The sequence below is a fragment of the Podarcis filfolensis genome, assembly GCF_964270895.1.
Source record: "Podarcis filfolensis genome assembly, chromosome: 3".
Classification (NCBI taxonomy): Eukaryota; Metazoa; Chordata; class Lepidosauria; order Squamata; family Lacertidae; genus Podarcis; species Podarcis filfolensis.
In genome coordinates this window covers 22349347-22374579 of record NC_139606.1, presented here as the reverse complement: position 1 = coordinate 22374579, position 25233 = coordinate 22349347, and the positions used below count along the sequence as shown (strand labels likewise).

General features: G+C 40.8%; 1 protein-coding gene and 1 long non-coding RNA gene across 3 annotated transcripts in view; both read right to left on the bottom strand.

Moving 5' to 3' along the window:
- The window catches only part of KLHL29 (kelch like family member 29), a 408337-nt gene that overhangs the window by 218348 nt on the left and 164756 nt on the right, over positions 1-25233 (bottom strand). The window lies entirely within an intron of this gene.
- Positions 1867-24766, bottom strand: LOC310759867. The gene is made up of 2 exons (XR_014546590.1): positions 24158-24766; positions 1867-2135 (listed from the first exon to the last, which is right to left on the bottom strand). It is a non-coding gene; the product is annotated as an uncharacterized lncRNA (long non-coding RNA).

Here is a 25233-nt window from a genome sequence, read left to right as displayed (position 1 = left end):
TCTGGTTCTTCTGCTACCATGATGCCGTGACCTAAGCCTTGGTTGGCTTAGTTACAGCCAAACCTGAACTCACTTTCGCAGGGCATATACCTATGCTTTTATTACATAGTATTCATCTTCGCTATACAGGCGACTCACAACTTCTGTGCATTTAACCTGTGCAAATTCAGCTTTACACGCTTGCCTAAAAAATAATAAAGGGGGCGGGCGTCGGGGGGAACATTGGCAATCCCGTCTGCTCTTGCACTCACACTGAGACAGGGTTTGGTGGTGCAGGAAGAGTGTGTTTTAAATAAAACACAATTATTGCTCAGGAACTCTTATTGTACAATCTTCTACTGGCATAAGCTAGGCCCTAGTATCTCTTTTATAAACCTCCTCTCCCTTGTATCCTCAGCTTCATTTTTAGGGTTTTTTTTTTTTTTTTTTTAAAAGGCTGAGTCTGTCTAAGATGGCATGACATAAAAACCTGACAAGAAAGAATGAAAGAAAAAAACATTTTCTAAAGCAATCTCTCTGGAGAATCGGGTCAAAGCCCTCCCATTGGCTTTTAGCAAGCGGAAGACTTGAAAGAAAGCTTTGTTTTAGAAATTTAGAGACTGTACACAATATTGATAATTGTTTTCTTCTGTTGTTGCTGTTGCATTGATTTTAATCCAAGATCTGCAGTGCATCAAAGAGAGGTTTGTACAAGTTCCTTTAAAGGAAAGTTTTGATCTTTTTGGGGGTTTTTTAAGTCTCAGAAACTGCCTGGAGGAGTAGCATCCACAAGAAGAGCCAACAATCGTGGAGTATAAAACAGAAAGACGTAGAATGTCGGAAGACGACTAAAGAACTTTCCTCTCCGGTACACTGAGATAGTCAAAGTGGGATAAAGGGGAATTAGCAAAACATTGTATTCCACAAGCATGTGGGCCTTAAAAGGGGGAAAAAATCCTAAAAACTAAAAGAAGAAGAACCTTGCATTGTTTCTGAAATGTTGATGTTTCATATGGTACTAAACAACATGAAGTTCACAAAATCAATAGTGCCAATAGAAAAAGTCTCTGAGCTCTAAGCGAAATGCAGCAGCGACTTCAGCACAGTATTTGCAAGACCTTGTGCATCATCATCGCTTGGATGGTGAAAAGCAAGCCAACTACTGTAGAATTTTAAAACAAAAAAGTGACATTTGCAAGGAAACTGAATAAATCTAGCAGATACTCAGGCTTTTCTCCAGCACTAATCAGAACACAAGGGATCCTTGTGAGTAGTTGGAGGGTTCTTAACTCCCCAAAGTTGAGCTTTAGAATTATTGCTCTAAACAAAAGAGGCAGCATTTAAGAAAGTGTGCATGGTTGTCAGGTACGAGTCCAATTCTAGTTTTCCTCCAGTATATGTCTCTTGACAGGGATAGGAGGCAGAATGCTAATCCCACTCCTCCTATCTCCTTGGCAATGCAAGAAAAGAAGTAGTACTCCTGTTTTCAACTGTCAGTGCTGCCTATCAATGAGGCCTTCTGCACTGGAAGGTGATCTACTTCAATACAATCAGTGTCTTAAGCATGTTTCCATGACCCGGGACTAATTGCCAGCCAAGCAAACCTGTATGCGTTTGTTTTGCTGTAGATATTTGGAGAAACTTGAAAAGTCAGTTTGTACAGATGGCTCATTATGAAGCTCCAAGTAACAGAACTTGACAACCTGTGCGCAGGCCTCCTAAATGTCTGCACAGCCAAAAACCCCACAGCTATAGTTACCCTTGGGTATACATTTCATGCAGATATAAGCCGTTCATGGCATGGAGATAAGAGAACAGAGCAAAAGAATGGGGAGATTGTGTTTGAAGTAGTACTTTTGGTAAGCATGCTGACACAAAGCTCTGGCCTGATGTCTGAAGTCTTATTTTTATTTTTCCAATTGTTTTCCTTGAGATACAGTTCCCATTATCACGGTCTTTTTTTCTGCTCAATGCCTTATAAGGCATGTTTTATTTATCTCAGAAAGATCCTTTATGCTCTTGTGTGAATTCCCATTGTTACGGCTCATTTTAATTTCCTTTAAAGCTCTTGGCTATTCTTCTGATGAAGTATAGTTGCCTCTGCTAAGTTCTTTTCCACGCTGCTATCTAGTGTTTCTCTATGTAGATACGCGAAGCTTCAAAACACAAGCAAGAGTCAAATTAATCCATCTCTTTCAAAGCTAGCATATACATAGAGAGTGTATCTGTCAGAAATTATAAATCTTTTCATTTTATTTCAACCACTTGGGTTACTAGACCATAGGCATGGCAGAAATAAACACTTGCATTAACCCTAAGGGCAGACCCTCCAAGTGACCCTATTTTCCAGGGGCAGTCCTGGATTTACAGAAGCCGTCCCAGTTTCTGATTTAATTCCGGAATGTCCGTCCCTATTTTCATTGAATAAACATTGGAGGGTATGGAGTTATCCCACCCCCGAGCCATCAGAAGGCAGCCCTGTGTAGGTAAGGTTTTTTAATGTTTAATGTCTTGTTATGTTTTTATGTATGTTGTAAGCCACCCAGAATGGCTGGGGCAACCCAGTCAGATGGTTGGGGTATAAACAGTGTTGTTGTTGTTGTTATTGTTGTTGTTGTTGTTGTTGTTGTTGTTTAGGACATCCCTATTTTCATCAGAGAAATGTTGGAGGGTATGTAAGGGCAGGATTAATCTAACCAGCTTTAAAAGCAGAAGCCCTGTGCAAGAACTCTGCTTGCATAATGGGGCACTCCCCCATGCCCTTGCCTCCTGAAATTGGCTGGGGGGCAGGGAATCCTACAGAAGAGCACGTGGTGGTGGGGAGAGCAGGTATCATAGACTCGTAGAATTGTGGAGTTAGAAGGAACCCAAAGCAGGAATCACAGCTTCTAGGTTAAGGTAAAGGTACCCCTGACCGTTAAGTCCAGTCGCGGATGACTCTGGGGTTGCGTGCTCATCCCGCTCTATAGGTTGAGGGAGCCAGCGTTTGTCCGCAGACAGCTTCTGGGTCATGTGGCCAGCATGACTAAGCCGCTTCTGGCGAAACCAGAGCAGCGCATGGAAATGCTGTTTACCTCCCTGCCAGAGCAGTACCTATTTATCTACTTGCACTTTGACATGCTTTTGAACTGCTAGGTGGGCAGGAGGTGGGACCGAACAACGGGAGCTCACCCTGTTGAGGGGATTCGAACCGCCGACCTTCTGATCGGCAAGCCCATGGCAGCTTCTACATATGCACAAAGCCAAGGTGAGGAAATACCTCCTTATTAAGGTTGTGTGACCTATAAAAAAGTTGGAACTACCTCGTTCCATCTGGTAAGCTGCAGTGCTTGTGACGAAAAAACGACTGGGAGAGTGCACCATTGAATTCCACCATATATATATATTTTAAAAATCTAGATTATGTTAACCCAATCTATTAAGCCTAGATCTCTGTATTCAAATATCTGAGAGTGAAATTTGGAATAAACCAATTAAACGGGGAGTGTTTACAGACCCAATATAAAGACAGTTTTCATGTGCCCTCCTTGACAGTTGTGCCTACTTAGCATCCAATTCTATTTTGCTCTCAAGATCTTTCTATAAGGAAAGGAGCACATTTTAAATGCCCTCATATCTCTCTTTCCATGCTGACTGTGGCAGATCTAGGCAACAGAGCAATGAGTTGTTTAAAATAGCAGACCTTGAAAATACAACTCCCTGAAACATTAGCAAGTACAAATTTCTCAGTATATGGTTGTCACTGTAGATCAAACGTCACTTACCTTTGCGGAAAAGCCATACTAGTATTGTAGATCACAAAAATGTCTCAGAAGATGCCAAAAGGAACATACCTGGCTAGGAGTAACCCACTATTAAAAAGTTTCCTCAGTTTTCTGAATACTGTTTTTGAGTGACCACCTTATGTATTTGTGGAATAAGTTACAGACCTTAGGATGCCACTAATACTTGAAAGTGGCACATTTTTCAGAAGGGACAATGCCTTCATTTTTGCTTCAACCTCATAAAATACTGGGAAGAGACTACTACCCCAACACAAATAAAACAAAAGGGCAACAGACTATTAAACATGGCCACATACAGGCACGGTGGTGCTCATCAGTTGGACTAGTGTTTATCCATTGTAATACTTTCTAAAGAATAATTTCTAAAGAAGCTTTGACCATGCAAAAATATTTCACAATTTTATTAAACTGTGTCCTCCTCCCAGAGAGCACGCGTTGCAGTGATCATCAAGACTGACCTCACTGCTGTTGTGGGTGGGAACGATTGGATAGCCACAACAACCCGATTGGCGGTCCCTCGGTTGATGGGGTAAATTTGACCAATGGGATCGTTTCATGCATTAACCGAGGGACCTATATGTCCCGCTGCACGTTGCGTTGAGCTTCCTCTTTTTTGCCTTGTGCATCGGATAACCCACCCTCCCTCCCTATATTTAGGGTTCATCATGGCCTTGCTATGCCGTTGTGGGTCATCTGTTCTTGGGACAGGGGCCCGGTAGGAATTTCCCCATTTGGCTGATTGGCTGGTGCCACTTGGGTTTCGCCTGCTGCGTAGCAAATCATCACAACTTTGTAAGGTTTGATGGTTAGGCATTGGTTCAATGGTGGTGGAGAGGATGTGGATAGGCTGTGCCTGCCCCTCCAATGCTAGGGTATTCCGTTAAAGGAATCCAGGGGGTCGCCTTGCTTTTGTCCGATCCCCTACCAGGGGTTAGGGCCACACAAGAGCCCCTGGGAGCATTTGGGGTGAGCTTGAGTCTGAACCTGGTCCAATGCTCCTCCAGGATGCTTTCCCTTACTGACCTCTGCCGGAGTCCAGGCGTCAGTGCTGCCCTGCTGAGGTCAGGTGCAGCTAGTTGGGAACCAATGCCTAAGCAAACCACTCACAATCTGTAATCAATAAAGTTGTGGCCAAAATTATGCCAATAACCTTAAACTAACTTCCGTGTCAATTGTTTATTTATTGGGGAGGTCTTGGGATCTTAACACACAACTCCCTTAGTACTCTTATGAGCATTAGCTTGGCAATGTTCCTCATTTTACAGATATTGAAAAGAAAGTTCACAACTGAGCAAAAAAACCTAACCCCATGCCAGCTGAAGACATTTTGCTGCCTGAGGCAAAGCACAAGTCTTTCTCTGCCAAAAAAGAAAGAAAGAAAGAAAGAAAGAAAGAAAGAAAGAAAGAAAGAAAGAAAGAAAATTGTGAGCACACTGGAAGAGAGGCCCACAGCCAGACTGCTGAATTGATAGACACAAGTAGAGCTTAAACTCAAAACAAATCTGGCATTGTGTGTGAATGTGTGTACATCTACATCTATATGAAACTCACAACTTCCTTCTCACTAGAAGTCACATAGACAACAAAACACACACAAGGAAGGAGGTTCAAATGCCATACAAAAGATAATGAAAGAAATCTTTAAAATCAAATTTGTCCTGCACTGTTATGGAAATGTTGGTGATCAATCAGGTTAGACTTCCAAGGGAGTAGACAACAGGGTATGTGCACTTATGCAAGTAAATATATAAATGTCCCTCAAAGTTTTAGCGATATAATAGTGATGTCTTCATTATTCTCAAAAGCAGACATGACATTATGTTCTAAAACATACCATCAAAATGCTACATTATAGTATTATATTATATTAAAGTGAATATTGATTTTTTAAGGAGTATCATTCATCTTAGTGTCTGAAGACTCCCTGAACTAGTGGTTTAATGCCAACAAACGATGCACTAGTGAACATAAAGAGACTGTAAATGTTGCACCGCCAGATCCATAGGCATCTTTTTGTGATCTCCGCACTACATTGCATTATTACGGTTCCATTTTTGAAACCATTGCTGTTATGTGAAATTTGATCCTCAAGCTGTAATGGATTGTGGCATTTTCAGTGCTTTAGAAGTTTACTGGGGAAACTCAAAGGTCCCCCCTCCCCCCAAAAAAGGTCCTGACCTTTTCAGGTCTGGTTTCCCTTTTCATAAATGCACTATAGATCTTTTTTTTTTAATAACGGAAAAGAAAGAACAGATGACCAATCACCCACGGGAGGCAGAAAACCAAAGTTTACGCTGCCAAAGATGGCGCCTGATGCTCTAATCAGGTAACATAGGAAGCACTTGAAGTTGCAGCTCCCCATTATGTTATCTTGGATATGAAATAGGGCAAACATGCCACATTTCACATTATAGGCGCATATAAATGTAAAGGTAAAGGGACCCCTGACCATTAGGTCCAGTCGTGGCCAACTCTGGGGTTGCGGCACTCATCTCGCTTTATTGGCCGAGGGAGCCAGTGTACAGCTTCCGGGTCATGTGGCCAGCATGACTAAGCTGCTTCTGGCAAACCAGAGCAGCGCACGGAAACGCCGTTTACCTTCCCTCTGGAGCAGTACCTATTTATCTACTTGCACTTTTGCGCTTTCGAACTGCTAGGTTGGCAGGAGCTGGGACCGAGCAACGAGAGCTCACTCTGTCGTGGGGATTCGAACCGCCGACCTTCTGATCAGCAAGTCCTAGGCTTTGTGGTTTAACCCACAGCGCCACCGGTGTCCAATAGGTACATATACATGGCATGAAAATGTGCATTAAAGTGCTGGATGTGGCATCATTTCAGGTTGCTATACAACAATGTCATTCTCATGTCACCCCTGTCCATGCTATTTGTGACGAGAATGCACTTCTCAAGTGCTTACTGTCTACATGTGTAAACAGACAGCATCTTCTCAGCTCACCTCCTGCCAGGGGTGCCAATATGAACAAAATATTTGGAGGCCCCAGGTAAGCCCCACCTCGCGAAGTGAGGTGCATATGCACATTCTGAATGACAATGCCCATCAACTGGGGGGCTGCCCCCCTCAAATGTTTTATTGGGGGTGGCAAAGTGACCTTGCCCTCTAGGCATTAGCTCCTATGCTGTTGTTGGAAAAAGCTAACAAGAGAATTTGCCTTGGGATTATGCAACACAGAATATGTAGAGATAATAACCCTTACCAGAACACCTCTATTGTTCAAAAACGTTCTGCATACTTTTAAAGAGCAAAACAGTTCAGACCATAAATAAAATTATTTCCATGTGATTTGTATGTACATCTTAAAACTTAAGGCATTTAATGGATCTAATATAGTCAAGGAAGAAGGTTCACCAAGGAGTAGACACAGGTACTGGCTGTAGTCATGAGGAAGAAACTACTGCAACAGAAAGACAGGATAAGTAGACAGAAACCCGCTTCAGAAGTTGCAATGGAAATTGAGGCAAGCAGGAAATGGTACAGGGTTTCCCTGACCCATCAAATTAAACCTGTTTTACATGTTTGGGTATCTTGAATTCGTCTTTTATTCACCTTTATATGCTTTTATATTGCTGCTTGTAGGTTGTGTTTTTCTTTCAACTATATAATTTTTTTTAGACTGCATCCCACTCAGAGATTTCTAGAATATTAAGTGGTATATAAATATTTTAAAGCAAATATTGCATTGTTAAATCTATATTGAAAGTGTTTGTGTGATTTGATCACTGTACAGTATTCTTAAAAAACACAACTGCTGTTAATTGCTTTGGGACTTTTTTTAGTGGGAATATATATTAATAAATCTAAACCCAATAAACCTAACTGTGATCCTATTAATTGCATGTGCAACTGGTTCTTATTGGTGTCAATGTTTTTACATCAGCAATGTGAAAAACCATAGCATGGGTACTCATGGGTACTCTCTTGAGGGATTGCTGCTAACCTATATTTTATTTGCAAGGTCAAAATAGTGCAAAGACTCACGCTCAAGCAATTTCCAAGCTCCGAACACTTTGCTCCTGTATTTATTGATTTAAAAGATGGGAATGCTGGTACTGCTATTGATAAAACTACCTTTGTTTGAACTGAGGTGCAGAGAGAGAAGAATCTGAAGTGTGTCTGATAATTGGTGGGAAATCAACAGATAACTACAGAATCTTAACAGCTGGAAGGTCAGCTGTTCCAACCCCCTTCCCTAAACTCAGGCACCTAGAAATAAAAAATGCTCCATTAGATTTTGGAGGGTAACCAGCTCTTCAAAAGAGTTTGCCACAAGCCCAAGAGCCTCTCCTCCCTGCCACTCAGGGTTGCACTTCCTACTTTTGTTTAAGAGGAGATACGAGTAAAGCAAGTTGCCCTTGCTTGCAGGGATGAAGGTGGTTTCTAGTTGGTCATTACCTCTTTGAGGTAGATAATTGGCTTAAACTCTAGACTTCCTGCCTGCCCCAGTTTGGGAAAAGGGGAGGAAGTGGCAGAAACCCTAAAGGAATGGCTTTCATCACAACCACACACTCATGGAACACAAGTAGCTTGCTATACACCAGGACGCCAAATTAAAATTTAAGAAAAATCTCCATTGCTCATGAAGTGAGTGAGGCAAGCGCTTTGGTATTTATGAACAGACTAGGGTTTGAACAACTACTTAATGTCAACTGTCTTGTAAGTCTCTGAAGAGGCACATCTGACTCCTAAACCTGCACTGGTTCCCTGCAGAGTGTGGAAGGATAAGGAGTGACAGAGGAGCTGTGTCTACCATGGCAAATAGGCAAAGTTGAACCTGAATGGAGTCAAGGAAAGGCCTCTCCTTAACTGAGCGAGCCACTAGCGTGGTTGTCTCGTTTTGGAACATTCTTTCTTCTCAGACATTTCCCCTACTTTTTTTTTTTTTTACTGATTTCCAAACCATAGCCATAAGTTTAAAAAAATGCCACACAACAAGCCACATTTAATTTTCATAAATGAACTGATAGAAAACAGCAGCCACAGCCTCACCCACCCTTTCCCTGTTTCCAGTCCCTTTGGGAATCAATCGGGACAAAAGTGAGATAGTCAAAGTAATCTAGTTAAGAGCTAACTTTCTAGCAAAGCCGGTACAGTGGTACCTCAGGTTACATACACTTCAGTTACATACGCTTCAGGTTACACACTCCGCTAACCCAGAAATAGTGCTTCAGGTTAAGAACTTTGCTTCAGGATAAGAACAGAAATTGGGCTCCGGTGGCGCGGCAGCAGCAGGAGGCCCCATTAGCTAAAGTGGTGCTTCAGGTTAAGAACAGTTTCAGGTTAAGAACGGACCTCCGGAACGAATTAAATACTTAACCTGAGGTACCACTGTATTTTAACCTGTACAGTATTTTCCACATACAACCCTGACACTGTATCCATTGCATCACAAGAAGTTATTCTTCCAGCAACCAGCGTTTGCAAACCAACTGGTATAAAAACAACTGAGGTGTGTGGAAAAAACAGAACCCTGAAAAGAAATTGCCCTATTAATATTTCATATGACTTCTGTTTTCTTTTTAAATGGCATTTGCACTGGCAAGAGCAAATCTGTTCACCAACAATATAAATGCTTGCATCCTATCTACAGTCCCCTATGCCTTTAGATGGCCAATATCTGACACTTACGTTTGCTATGTAAAAAAAGAGAGGAAATTTCAGCCAACTTCTCACCAAAAAGCTCACAAACTGGGTTCAATGGAACATATTCCCAGACAAACACATATAGCATTACTACCTTAATTTCAGAAATGCAGCGGATGCAGGTATTGTCCCTGTATTCTTACTGGTTTTTCAGAACATATCATCTAATGAAAAAACATGGCGCTCAAAGCATGTCAAAGCAACAGGAACAAGACAGATACGCATGCAAAACAACAACAAAAAAGAACAGAACATTGTCATAGGCATGTATGTTTCACAAAGAAATAAAACAAAATACATGAATACTTCTTGAGAGAATGATGGATATAATAATAATAATAAAAATAAATAATAAAATTTTATTTATATCCCACCCTCCCCAGCCGAAGCCGGGCTCAGAGCGGCTAACAACAGTAAAATGATACAACATTCTAAAATCATTTCATTATAAAATCAGTTCAAATCAGATTAATGGCAACCATTGGGCTAAAGTTCTGTGAGGATTGCCAAAGGAGGGGGTCAGGCTTAATAATAAAATTTTATCAGCTCCAAATAGAATAAATTAAAGACTTAATGCTTAAACATTTAATAATATTTGCAGATTTGCCAAGCTTGTATTGTTGGTTGTCTGTAAAATGTACTAAACACCATGAAAATAATAAAAGGATGCCAAACCATATAAAAAAGAGTGTGGAGATTCTTGTCCTTATATGGATTCTAGTTGGTGTGTGATCCTTCCCTTACCACATAATTGGTATATTCCATAATGATTAACACCATCTATCCTGCAAGACAACTTGGGTTGTTCCCCGTTGACTAGCAACAACCAAGCAAGCTGCCAAATAAGTTTTTTTTAATACAATTTTTCAGTATAAGCATAAAAAATATTCAGCAACCTGAGGTAAACTGAACAGCTATTTTAAACAGCTGGCTGTGAATGGGTTAGTGTCTATGGAGGCTGGAATTAAAGAGCCCTATATATTAATTATGGGGTGGGGTTAGGAAAAGGAGCACAACAAACTACTTTCATCAGCTACCTTAGAAACAAGTAAGAGGAGATTTAATAGATTCTAGACTTGTTGAGGCTGAATAAATATCTTGTTCTATCCCACAGTAGTGCTTCAGGGTTAAGCATATTCAGTGTCCTTTATAATCAAGTTGTCAATATACTGCCTTGGTGCTATACATTGATTTTCTGCCAAAATACAAGGAAGTTATCCTTGTGTGTTCAGTGGCTTGGCTGCAAGTTTATATTTTTAGACAATAATCTTTCCTATCACCCACACACTACTGTTTCACCACACTCATACTTCTTTTTTAAAAAATCCCTGTTAGCATTTAGAAGCATAGATGTAAATTTAAAGGAGCAGTTTTAAATTTATGCAGCTATTACCATCGTGCATCCTAACCTTGGCAAAGGACAGTCTAAAACACTTCAATAAAAAAAATGTACACATTAAGCTTAAAACAGAATATTTCCCTTGGACACCCAACTTGACAAAACGCTTCACTAAGGAATGGCAAGAAACTTCTACCTGAGGCAACAGAAACAACATTAATTACAGAATGTTTATGAGAGCATTAACCACATGAAATGGGGTATGAAATACACCAAGGGTGTTCAGAAAAGAAAAAAAGCATAGGCAGCTACACAGTCTACGAGCATTCCTTTAGAGAAAGTTTTGTCTGAATCCAGGAATGAAACTTGTAATGCGTAACTTATGGAGCAGTCACGCTTAGAATACCATGCACAATTCCAGTCGTCCCTGGCCCTCCACGAGCACCTCATTCCTCAATCTGAAACCGAATGCCCCCCACCTTGAGTAAAGGTAAAAGGTAAAGAACCTTTGGACGGTTAAGTCCAGTCAATGGCGACTATGGGGTTGAGGTGCTCATCTTGCTTCGGGCCAATGGAGCCAGTGTTTGTCCACAGACAGCTTACCGGGTCATGTGGCCAGCATGACTAAACTGTTTCTGGTGCAACGGAACACCATGACGGAAGCCAGAGTGCATGGAAATACAGTTTACCTTCCCGTCGCAGTGGTACCTAGTTATCTACTTGCACTGGTGTGTTTTTGAACTGTTAGGTTGGCAGAAGATGGGGCAGAGCAACAGGAGCTCACCCTGTTGCATGGATTAGAACCGCTGACCTTCTGATCAGCACCTTGAGTATTCCACTTGAATTTACAAACTTTGACGTTCTGTAAAATACTGAACCTTCCACCTCACTTCCAGTGAAGAGCATCAGAGTTTGGAAGTTCAATTGGATAACTCAAGTTGGGAGGGGCAGGGAAATTCATTTTTAGACAAAGGTATGGGTCCCACCTGTTCCAAATGGCCTTTCTCTGCAAGCCTGCTGTATCCCTTTCCTGGCTCTGACGCAGGAACACATCCCACACAAGGAACTATTACAATGACTGGAGTTCTTTTGGGGGGCAGTGGAGATGAGTACTGGGGGACTGCATTATCAAGGCTTATAAAATTACACATAGTTTTTTTTGGGGGGGGGGATTTTCCACCAACTCACTCAACCTGAGGTCATTCCATGTAGCTAATTAGTGGGTGCTTCAGGACAATTTAAGAAGGATACTGACAAGCTGGAACATGTACAGAGGAGGGCAACCAAGATGATCAAGGGTCTGGAAACCAAGCTTTATGAGGAACAGTTGAGGGAGTTGGGTATATTTAGCATGGAAAATAGGAGACTGAGAGGAGAGATGATAGCCGTCTTCAAATACTTTAAGGGTTGTCACATGGAAGATGGAGCAAGCTTGTTTTTTCCTGCTCCAGAGACTGGGACCCAAACCAAGAGATTCAAGTTGCAAGAAAGGAGATTCTGACTAAACATCAGGAAGAACTTTCATTTGTCATATATATATTTTTATTAAAGCTTTTTTGATACAAGATAAAAAAAGAAAAGGGGATCGGATTCTGTCTGTTACATAAAAAAATAATATTCAAAACATTCACTCCACGACAGCATCCACTTTCTATAAACCGGTATTTTTCCAATCTTCCAACCCAAATATTGCATGTTCAGCTTCCCTTTCACACAAAAAGTCCAAAAGGGGTTCTCAATGAATAATACTGATAAATGTCAGCAATAGCTTTTCTCCAATTAAACGTATCAACTTTGCCTCCAACAATTTCAGCAACCATGCCTTCATATTAAAGGGTAAATCTTCCCCTCTATGTGCATATAAGAGTCTCTCCGATGTAAACACACATTGAGACAATATTCCCTAATCACTGGTCCACACCCAGTTCTGTATCTTCAACTTCCATCAGGTTGAACTTTCTGACAGTAAGAGCTGTTCGATAGTGGAATGGACTCCCTCAGGAAGTGGTGGAGGTTTTTAAGCAGATGTTGGATGGCCATCTGTCATGGATGCTTTAGCTGAGATTCCTGCCTTGCAGGGGGTTGGACTAGATGACCCTCTGGGTCCCTTCCAACTCTACAATTCTATGATTCTATGAAATCAGAAACCATGAACACAAACAGAGAAGTGTAAATGTTTTAAGACCAAATTGGGTAAAAGGAAGAAAAAGCAGGTGTCCATAATGGCCCACACACTATGGTGGTTGTTTTTAAAGGGGAAAATTATATTGCTTGACTTTGAAAGAACAGACAGATTTGATGCTTGCATCTTGAAAACTTCTTAACCTTTGATAAAAGAAGGTAAATGCATGGGCCAGGAGAAAAATGTTTGAGCAGCAATGAAAAGTTAAAAATGTGAATGAATGTAACAAGCTAGCCAAGGTGTTGAAAATCAATATTAGTACTTGGAGCCATCATCATTATTTTTACTGCTCCTGTAAGTAATCCTGTCGTTCTAATTCTGTCAGTGATATGAACTTGGGAAGCAAAGCAAATAATTAACGGAGAAGGTCTGAGGTAATTGAAACACTTGACCTGTTTAAAAGGAGAATGCAGCTCAACACAGGGATGGAAATTGCAATTGCCATCATTCCTGAAGAAGAGAACGGATAGATATTACGCGTTCAGGTATAATGAGTCTCAGTGGCAGCTTGTGTAGCTAGAGGTTCAGAAACTGGTGCCATGGCTGAGAGGGATATCAAGGGGCAGGAAACTGATGCCCTTACTGGAGAATAGTGTGAGATGGTAGCATGGGGGGTTAAAAAAACTCAGCACTATGCAGGCACAAGTCTGCTTAATTGACCATTTTTCTTCATTTATTTTACACATGTGTAGTCTGCCTGGGACGCGGGTGGCGCTGTGGGTAAAACCTCAGTGCCTAGGGCTTGCCGATCGCATGGTCGGCGGTTCGAATCCCTGCGGCGGGGTGAGCTCCCGTCATTCGGTCCCAGCTCCTGCCCACCTAGCAGTTCGAAAGCAACCCTAAGTGCAAGTAGATAAATAGGTACCGCTTTATAGCGGGAAGGTAAACGGCGTTTCCGTGTGCTGCACTGGTGCTGGCTCGCCAGAGCAGCTTCGTCATGCTGGCCACGTGAACCGGAAGTGTCTCCGGACAGCGCTGGCCCCCGGCCTCTTAAGTGAGATGGGCACACAACCCTAGAGTCGGACATGACTGGCCCGTATGGGCAGGGGTACCTTAGTCTGCCTTTCTGAACAAAGTCTTCTCACGGATGCAAAAATAACTAGCATTATATCAAAAACCAAAACCAAAAAGCTAAAAGCGAGCAGCAGTATTTTAAAGTATCTTCATCAAGCCTATACTGTACTAAACTGGGCAAGGGAGCTGAGCAAGGAAGGCTTGTGTAATCTTGTCTTCCACAGGTAATCCAAGAAGATCCCCAAACTATGGATCTGTGCATTCACTGGTTTTCTCCTAATGTATTTTAAATAATTTTTTTTCCAAGTTTGTGTTTTGCTCTGATGTTCTTTTTCTTTGGGACACAGCCTGTGATCACAAGATATGCAGGTTTAACACGACTAGAACTATAACTCTGTTAATGCTGTCAGTTTTGAGGCTTGTGTAATAAAAAAGGTTGTGTTGGTAGAGGTTCTAAATTTAAATCTTATGATCTGTGCAAGTTTTTAGTATTTTGGTTTCTTTGATAGAATTTCAGTAGTGGCTTTGTGATAGTTGCTCTTTTTTTACAGAATGCAGTTGCTGTTAGTATACTAAGCCAGTGAAAAGCTACCACTACAACTACTACTATCATTTATATGCCGCCCATCTGACTGGTTTGCCCCAGCCACTCTAGGTGGCTTCCAGCAAAATATAAGAACACCATAAAACATCAAACATTAAAAACTTCCAATACAGGGCTGCCTTCAGATGTATTCTAAAAGTGATAATAGTTCTTAATGAGAAGGTTTTAGAACAAAATGCTTCTCTAGTTTTCCTTTGTTATCAACGGTTTCCTAATATTTTTATCTATGAAATTATTTTCATCTATATTATGAATAATAGATATATTTTTCTATTCTATCTATCTTCACTGCCACAAACTTCCAACAGTTTGACCTCACTTCCCAAAGATGCATTCCTCCATTGTCTCCCGAGACAGACAGATGCCTACAGTCAACAATGGTCATAATGGTAAGCGGGTGGTGCTGTAGTCTAAACCACTGAGCCTCTTGGGCTTGCCGATCAGAAGGTCGGCAGTTCAAATCCCTGCAAGGGGTGAGCTCCCATTACTCTATCCCAGCTTCTGTCAACCTAGCAGTTCAAAAGCACACCAGTGCAAGTAGATAAATAGCCATCGCTGCAGCAGGAAGGTAAATGGCGTTTCCATGTGCTCTGGTTTCCGTCATGGTGTTCCGTTGTGCCACAAACGGTTTAGTCATGCTGGCCACATGACTCGGAAAGCTGTCTGTGGACAAATGCCAGCTCCCTTGGCCTGAAAAGCGAGATGAGCGCCGCATCCCATAGTCGCCTTTACCTTTTTATAGTGGTAATAATCAGCTGTGCTTTCCACAGTATCAGAAATTATTACTTATTATTTCAATGGTTAACATTCAAAAATGTGTGTGTGTATGTGTGTGTGTGTGTGTGTGTGTGTGTGTGTATCACACACAGAGTGATATTAAAAACCAAAATGCTTTGTGTTGACAAAGTCTGCCACTTCCCAGGGTCACTGTAAATAATGAGAACTTTAAAAAACCAGTTTCCCAAGGAAAGTGGGGAAAGTAAGTTGAGAGTAACTGGGGCAGGGGAGGAACAAAATAATAATAATAATGAAAATTGGGGGAACATGCATGGTTTTTTTAGATATTGCAGTGTCTCTGAAATATTACTTGATAATAAGCTGGAATGTGGCATTATTCCCCTTTAGAATTTAAGTCTTTATACATCAACAAGGCCCCTGTAGTATCTGAATAATAACCCTTCTTTCTCAGGAAGGAAAGTGTACTGAATCATCACACACAATACTATAACAAATTGGGGAAGCATGTGCTGGGGGGAGGTAGAAGGGGATCATATTATAATTATAATTTATAAGGTTCTACAGGGGGATTTAATGATAAAGTCACAGTAAGGCACACTGAACTTCTATTTCTTTGAATCATTCCCACCAGACAAGGGAAAAGGTGAAACAGCTTCTGCGTCTGTCAGCTCTTTGCGCATTAAAATGAACAGTTAATGAAGTCAATGCAGCTGCTGAACAATATGTGTTTATAATGAAGCTGCTGTAGTGATCTGACCTGCAGGTTGGCAGACCTAATATGCTAGACCCATTGACAGAAAAGCAGATAATGGTTCCCCAGCACTCCTTATCTCCATTCAAAAGACAACACTGGATTTCACTAATCAAGGGCTTGTTTGCCTCTAGGGCAGATTAAGCTGCTCAGAAATTAACAAATTTGAAGTCAGCTTTCTAATTAAAAGCTTTATAAAGAACCACTCTTATTCTGTACAAGCAATTCCCAATTAAATTTTCAGGCTACAGCACATGGCCATAATCTCAAGACAGATGACTTTCCACGGAAAGCCAACCTCCCCCAAATAATGCATTTTTTGGTACTGTCCAAATGTAAGGGTCATCATCTCCAAGAACAAGCAGGTGCTCAAAAAGCAGCTCAGAGAAGATTTATTTTTGCACTGACTGGGGCCCATGGGAATTGGTCCAACAACATATGGAGGGCTACATTTATTTATTTTATTTATCTACAGAATTTCTATATCCCTCCCCCCTCATCCGAGGATCACAAGGTAGTCTGCAATATAAACGCGCAACAATATATAACATAATAACAAGAAAAACACTAGTTTTTCTTGGGTGAAGAGGAATGTTTTCATCCGGCATCTTAAGATATGTAACAATGGTGCCAGGTGAGGCTCCCCAGAGAGAACATTCCACAAGCAGGGAGCCACCACAGAAAAGGGCCTCAGATAATGATTGCAGGGTCCGGGATTGTTCCTATGAGAAGAGGCGATCCTTGAGGTATTGTGATCTTGAGCTGTTTAAGGCTTTATAGGTCAAAACTAGCACTTTTGAATTGGGCCTGAGATGGTGTTATACAGTGGTACCTCGGGTTAAGTACTTAATTCGTTCCGGAGGTCCGTTCTTAACCTGAAACTGTTCTTAACCTGAAGCACCACTTTAGCTAATGGGCCTCCTGCTGCTGCCGCACCGCCGGAGCACGATTTCTGTTCTCATCCTGAAGTAAAGTTCTTAACCTGAAGCATTATTTCTGGGTTAGCGGAGTCTGTAACCTGAAGCGTATGTAACCTGAAGCGTATGTAACCTGAGGTACCACTGTATATATGTTCGTTTCTAGACTCAATAGATCAGGCAACAATTGCATTGGGAGCCATTTCTTCATACAAATGTATTCAAATACTTATTCCTAGCTCTCTAATGCTGACATTCAGTTTTACTTCTCCGCAATGGATATGATGGAGAACTTCCGCAAATGCTGAATGGGGTGAACCAATCCTTCCTTCGTTCCATTTATTTGTATGCCTCTTTTTCACAAAGAAACACATACACACACACACATATGCACAAAATCATGCTCAAAGCATCTTACAATGAAGAAAACAGAAACACATTTCAAACGAACACTACTAAAACAATTTCCTAAAAATATATGGCAAAAAAATAACATAGTAACAATTCCGTAACACTGTTGTTGTTGTTTAGTCGTTTAGTCATGTCGACTCTTCGTGACCCCATGGACCAGAGCACGCCAGGCACTCCTGTCTTCCACTGCCTCCCGCAGTTTAGTCAAATTCATGCTGGCAGCTTCAAGAACACTATCCAACCATCTCGTCCTCTGTCGTCCCCTTCTCCTTGTGCCCTCCATCTTTCCCAACATCAGGGTCTTTTCCAGGGAGTCTTCTCTTCTCATGAGGTGGCCAAAGTATTGAAGCCTCAGCGTCACGATCTGTCCTTCCAGTGAGCACTCAGGGCTGATTTCCTTAAGAATGGATACGTTTGATCTTCTTGCAGTCCATTGGACTCTCAAGAGTCTCCTCCAGCACCATAATTCAAAAGCATCAATTCTTCGGCGATCAGCCTTCTTTATGGTCCAGCTCTCACTTCCATACATCACTACTGGGAAAACCACAATAGCTTTAACTATACGGACCTTTGTTGGCAAGGTGATGTCTCTGCTTTTTAAGATGCTGTCTAGGTTTGTCATTCCTTTTCTCCCAGATTTGGTTTGTCATTCCTTTTCTCCCAGACAGCAACATAACATAGCAAAACAATAATTTAATCCGTAACGTAGCAAAACAATAATTTCATATTAACATAGCAAAACAATAGTAAATATAATAACATGCAAAAATGTATGTTTCAATGCTATAAATATAACAATAAAAATTAAACAATACACAGTATCCAATAGCAAAAATAAAAAGGAAGCTTAAGTTTCACCTTAGTCCTAGAAACACCCCTCCCGTGATATTGCTCAGTGTACCTTTCCTGCAGTAATTTGCAAGGTTTCCAAGAGCACTGGGTGGTCAACATAATGTGGCCAACTGAACTCCGGTTTCAAATATCTTAAGAGCTTTTCTTATGAAGTAAATATTTACTGATCAGATTATCGACTCGAAAAAGCTATCTTTTGTTGAAATGTTGCCATTTATTGTGCATTTATGTCAGCCCCCATGGCTTCCAAATGAGCCGTATTTCCATGCCTTCCTTAATATAGAACTGCTTGTCATTCAGTGGTGCACAATACCCCTTTGTAGAGACATAAATGCCTAGCAGCAAGGAAAAGCCTGACAACGACACCACGGAGCCAGCGGTGCTTCCTACCAGTCCTCTTTTGTACAGGATAGTGCAGGATGCCACCACCTCTGTGCTCTGCTTTGAACGGAAGCAGACGAGAGTGCTTCTGTTCAGAGGTCAAGCCACCCTAGTAAAAACAGTTTCAGCGAAACCTGTCAAGCTGTAAAACAAAAATGCAAGGGAGAAGCAGTTGCTGTGAAATGCTTCTTTGATACTACAAACGGCACTATTCATGAAACACGCAACTTCTTCTTTTTTTAAAAGATGTTCCAAAAGATCCAATGGTTAGAGTGAACATTTTTAAGTCCTCAAAGGGGAGGGGAAAAGGTTGCATGCTCAATTCTAATGCTTAAACTAATGCCTGGATGATCCAAAACAGATGTCTTTCTTGGAGCTAGCAGCCCCACATAATTTTTTTTTACAAGACATTTCTGGGCACAGCGGCATGCACTTAAAATTCAAATCCATTATTTATAAAGCGCAATGAAATTGTCTGAATACATGAATTGGGAATGTGGGTGAGCTGTCCAACAGTAATGCATTTAAACAGCAACACCTGATTTGTGACAAACATCCATTAATTTGGGGGGAGGGGGAGAGTCAACCCTCTGCCTGACTTGCAAGGCTGCAAGAGACTGCCTTTCAGATTCAGCTTGAGAAAAAACAAATTAGACTATGAAACAAACCGATATTTAACTAAACCTTAGAAGGGTTAAAAAAAAAAAGCCAAACCAAACTTACACAAGGTGCACTCTTTTATCCCAAACTAATCAATCTAGAACACCACCCCAGGCTTTGTCCTAAGAAATCATTCGCTTGGATTAGAATCCCCATGCCACCCTCGTGAAAGAATTAATCCTTCACATAATTCCATTTATTGACACAATCAAGGTGATGAAGAGAAGCAGCACAATTTTGCTTCCTGTCCTCAAAAGCATACCCACAGTCCTATATTAATTGTGGTTGTGGTTGCTCTACAGTATATTAGCTTACACAGCAAGTTCTATAAACTGATCTACAATTTCACTGCTCCTTGGAATATCCCCCCCCCCATGTGGATTGCCAACCATCCATCCATTTTTCATTTAGCCTACCTCACTCCGTGGCAGGTGGTTCAAGTATATAATTAATAACAGTAACGTGCTGAGATACTGTGAACATATCTAAAAACGAGCTCACAGTTGCATGATGCAGGTCATGGGGAAGCTGACAAGAAGACAAGCGTTTACACAGCCAAAAATAAGAACGTTTTACTTTTAGAATCGTTTAATTTCATTACAGCAGCTGTGGGGAACCTTCGAACCACAATTCCCATCAGCCCCAGCAAGCACAGCTAATGGACAGGGTTGATGGGATTTGTAGTTCGGCAGCATCTGGGAGATCAATAGTTACCCATATCTGCCCTACAAATTACTGGGCGCCAATTCTAACTGAAAGATTTTGCTTATTTGTACAGGCCACATTCGTAAAGGCCTTTGAACTTCTTGAAGGTCAGAAAGGAAACACCGTCATTCTCCACAGCTTCATACAGATCTGCCACAATCTGTAACATTCACCACATGATAAACTAAAAGTGGCACTAAGAGACCGAGTAGCAAGGGTAATGGAGTGGTTGGATGAACATGTGCACCCATATATTTGATTCCCCTAGTCCAGTAGTTTCTCGGTCAGCCAGAATAATCACAATTAAGACTGTATTGCCTTTGGTTGACTTGGCTCATCAGGATTGTTTTCAGAGGCAATTAATCGTGAACTGCCATCGTAGTATTCAATGTCAGATTGGGCAAAGGTCAGCTGGACTCATTCCTGAATGTGCTTTTAAGAGACATCCAAGCTGTGTATAAAAGAAGCCTCCAGAGGTTTCTTTCAGAACTCCCAACTGACTCAACTGTAGAAAAGACTAATGCTCGGGCCTCAACCTAGCAAATAATTTAGGAAATGTTTAAACTTTTTTGTTGTCATTGCCCTCCATGTCTTAAGACTTGTCATCAGTCCTATGAGAGATCACTGGGATATCAGCAGTGGGGTTCTAAAAGCCTTTAAAAGAGATGTAAATACAAATAAATTAAGCCAAAATAAAGATTCCAGAGGAAGTCAGATGTTTACAACACTGCTTTATAAAAAACTAAAGTTCATTGTATTACCATTGTTTATAGAGCATTTTCATCAACTGCAAGACAATTTAGTTGATACCAATTCCTCTCGGCTCTTAACATTTGCTTCTAGTTGTGGTTTGGGGAAGATTCCAAACTGGCACCAGCCAAAAATGGAGACTACCTCTGAAATGCAGAAAGTTTCTGGATTGTATCTTTTGGGTCACAGAGGAGTATGCAAGAAAATGACTGTGACTTTTACTGTATCCTAAAATAATATATGAAGACAGGAGTGCCTGGCGTGCTCTGGTCCATGAGGTCACGAAGAGTCGGACACGACTAAACGACAAACAACAACAACAAAATAATGTATATTAGACACAGTTAGTGAATCATATGTTCTGTCTTAATTCAGGCTCCAAATTTTACTCCTCTTAAATTGGGACCAAATTGTACCAAGTTCCTAATTTTCCATGGTGAAGTCATGACAACATTTTGTTGTTTTTTAAAGGGAAACATTGCATTGGAGGCAGCAGCATCCAAAATATACCTTAAAATGTCTCTGCTATATAAGTGCTTATTCTTCCAAAAAGGTATTTAAGAGATGTTTCAGTGTTCATGAGCAATTATTCTGAGACACTCAGAGAGAGGGAAATCCGTGATTTTCTTGATTCACAGTCCAGTTTGCAATAAATGGGTCTCCAAGGAATAGGCTGACCAAAACACTGTCATCTTGACACAGAAAGGCATTCAGACCCCAGTTGTCCGCTGCAAACAACATACATTATCAGACGATAAAAGGAACAATGATTGAGGCATGTCCTGCTGTGGGCCCAAAGGTCTTCAACATTAGCGCAGAGTTTCTAATCCTTTAACATTTTCTCTAGCTCATTCCCCCCACTTCATATTTGTAACAATGATTCTATTTAACACATGCCAGTATGAGTAACTTTATTCTTCCTTCTGATCTGCTTTTATAGAGAGGCTTGTGTTACCCAGACGGCCTATAATTCATTAAGCCAAATTTCCTTCCATCTGGTGGAGGCTTACACAGTTGTTGAAAAGCTGTCACTATAACCTATTGTCACCGCAACCTTTTATGAACCAAACTACATTTTCTTGTCAAAATGCATTTCAACGGTCCTGCCAGTGCTTACTTTCAATTATTTCCTTTATCATCAGATTTTGAGCACTTGAGATCATGTACTGGAGATAAATTTTCCCATGACCATCCTCCGATTATCTAATATGCAAACACGGCTGGATATTTTAATGGAAGCTGCGTAGAAAGGTTCAGATACTGTAGGTACACTTCAGGAGGCATTAGAGAACAAATCTGCGCTATTATTTATTGACTCCAGGCGTAGAAATAGAAGAATTCTAAACAAGCATAATGGGAGGAACCATCGCCATCTCTTTCACTTGTAGAGGAAAGGCAAACATGGTGTTGCTCATCACTGTTTTATGAAGATATATACACATGGGAAACCAACTGAAACACAGCTTGCAGTTGTAATTTAAGAGAGAATGTGTGGAAGCCTTGTGGAATTTGTTTCGTTTAGCAGAAAAATGTGCAATACTTGAATCCCAGTCTTGTACTGATACTGAAAGGGTGCAGCTGCCACCCTCAAACTCTAATAAGTTAAGAGAAATGTTTCGCAAAGAAATGATATGCAGGTTATGCATATGACAACTGACAATGCTGTCTGGTCAAAGGTTTCCATTATACTACATGTTCGGCTAAAAGAATCCATGTGGTTTTTAGGTTTTTATTGCTGTTGGCATCCATCTCGATAGACAATGGAGTACACCTCCAGGGGTGAAGTGGAACCGCTGTGTTAGCTGCACCGAAGTTACCTCCCCGGGGCACAAGTCTGGGCAGTGTGTATGGAGGTCCTGGATTGCCCAGATGACAATATCCCCTTCTCAGTCTCACTGATGTGGTCCAAAGGAAAGCAGAACAAGACGCTTGGCACCAGCTTGGCTGCAGGAATTGCTGAAAGGACGTGTACAAGGTGGAATCCAACTGCCTTAGGAAGTCCATTCTGGATTTCTATATGGTTTACTCCTTAGCCTTCCCTTCTCCCTAAGATACCCACAAGGCAGTGGAGGTTTAGGATCAGAGATTTCCTTTCCTAGATGGGCTACCTTCCCAGGTTGATGAGCCCCATTTGCCACTCACTTCCCTCCTACAGCATGTGCAGAAACCCCCTCCTTGACTGTTGGCCCCACCATTGGTTTCTTCCACTCAATCTTCCCTTAACACCCCATACGCGCCATGTTTTTATATGATTTGGTTAATTTAAGGTACATCCAGTCAGATTAAAAAGTCAATCCTCTGGTTAGGACAAATTTTGTACTAATTTTTAGAATTTGTTGAATTGGGATGATAATGGGTGTTTTGTTGTGGTCCTCACTGGGAGATTAGTTACATACCTCAGAATAGTTTTTTATAGTGGAATCCTGCCTTCCCCTCATATTTCACTACATTTAACTAATGGATAAAAGCACAGTAACTTAATAGGGTAAGTTCAACAATCACTTTCTAACGAATTCAGATTTATTTTTAGCAATAGCCTGTACAGATTCTAATACCAGTCATTTTGAGAAGAGTATAGGATTCAAAGCTAATCTGAAATTAGTATGCATTTAAAGGATTATACCCTAAATGATGACAACTGATATGTTTCTTTAAGAGCAATGTTCCTTAGCTGAGTATCTTTGGAACATTACGATCATAAGCCATGCTTCTGAACATTTTTACTCTGTTGCCTTAAAAACATACTCCCACAGGGTGCTGTTAGCCTATTGCCATAGGCAATGAGAAACCTTTTTTTTTTTTTTGACTAATGCTTCAGAGTCTCACAGGCTTTCCTAGTAATTACATGTACCCTGAATTTCTTTCACATAGAAATATGCATATAGATGCCAAAAATGTATTCTATGAGCACCTGGTGTATAAAACACCACTCTTTTAAATTACTTATTGGAGGGCGAATTCAAAGCTGCTCTAGCAGAAGCCTTCACACAAGTACTTACAAAATTCAAACTTGGAATGAAGAACTAATACTCCACATATCTTAGCTGTATGGCACAAAAAAGTTACCTAAGAAAAACAGCCATGTCACAATGATTAATGGAGTGGGGGAGGGGAAGAAGGGCAAGACTGTATAAACAATCAATGGCTTTTCCATTTACTGGAAGGTCAACTACAATACACTCATTGATTCTATTACAAAGCAATGTTACTACTATTGTTTGGAACAATTCCGAGGGAACGGAATGGGAATCCTTTAAAAAGAGCTCTATGTATTTTATTTTATTTATTTTTAAAGGAAGACAATACAATTGGGAATAAAACGTTCCTGGGTCGTGTGCAACTGTCTCATATGCTATATGTTACAGTCTCCAGAATACGAAAGACCTACAATCTTTTTTCATTCATACACACCAATACTTCGCATGTATACCTGACACATCTGATCAGCCTGGACACGCTTTACTGCGGCACCACCACCCGTCCCAGAATGCTGTTGGGCTCAGGTCTTGCTTGCTGGCTCCCCGTAGGCAATCTGGTTGGCCATTGTGACATCATGATGCTCGACTAGATGAGCCTTTGGCCTGATCCAGCAGGGCTCTCTTATATTCTTATGTGATCTAGTAGTTTTTAAAAAATCAAAATAGACTGGCAAAGGCACAATGGGGAAGCTTGAAAGCAAGACCTTGGGAAATCTTTCTGGGAACTCCTACACCTCATGAATTATTGTTTTAATTTCTTCAGCTCACCTGGTATAGATCTTTGTGGAGTTTAAACAACACTCATTAATAATATAGACCACAAGAAAAGTTGAGTAGCTTGAATCTACAGAGAAGTGCACAAGTAGCACACACAGAGAGAATTAAAACCATATGGCTCAACAGTAATTGCCGTATTTTTCCGTGTATAAGGTATTTTCCCCTAAAAAATAATGTACAAAATTTGGGGGCGTCTTATACACAGATAGATCTCCCCCCATTTTCTTAAATCGGAGTCTCCAAAAATAGGGGGTGTCTTATACATGGGGGTGTCTTACGGTAATTTGTTGTGATTCTTAGCTGGAAAATGGTATTAAGTCCATATCTGGCTCCTCATGTTTGCTATTTTACCAGTTCCTAATGGAGAATTACAAGGGAACCCAAGCCACAAAAACTATTCTTGCAGTAAGAAGAGAAGAAAAAACATCAGGAAACCCAGAAAGCTAAAAATCTAACTGGAATGCATTCCAAATACCTTTTATTCAAAAGCATGCCAGTGTTTTAACCAGTATTCCTGTGGATTTCAAGGACCAGTGAAGCAGAAAGAAAACAATCTAGTGAGACTTAAAAGTAACAAATCTCTAGGACCAGATGTATATTATTAGAGGGTATTAGAGAAGATAAAGAAAAAACTTTTGGCTACTGGCATTCATCATTTTAAAGGTCTGATAAAATCCAGATGGAATTAAAAAGAGAAATCGGGAAATACTGTATAAGATTAGTATTAAATGAGATAGTTATGTTTAATGTA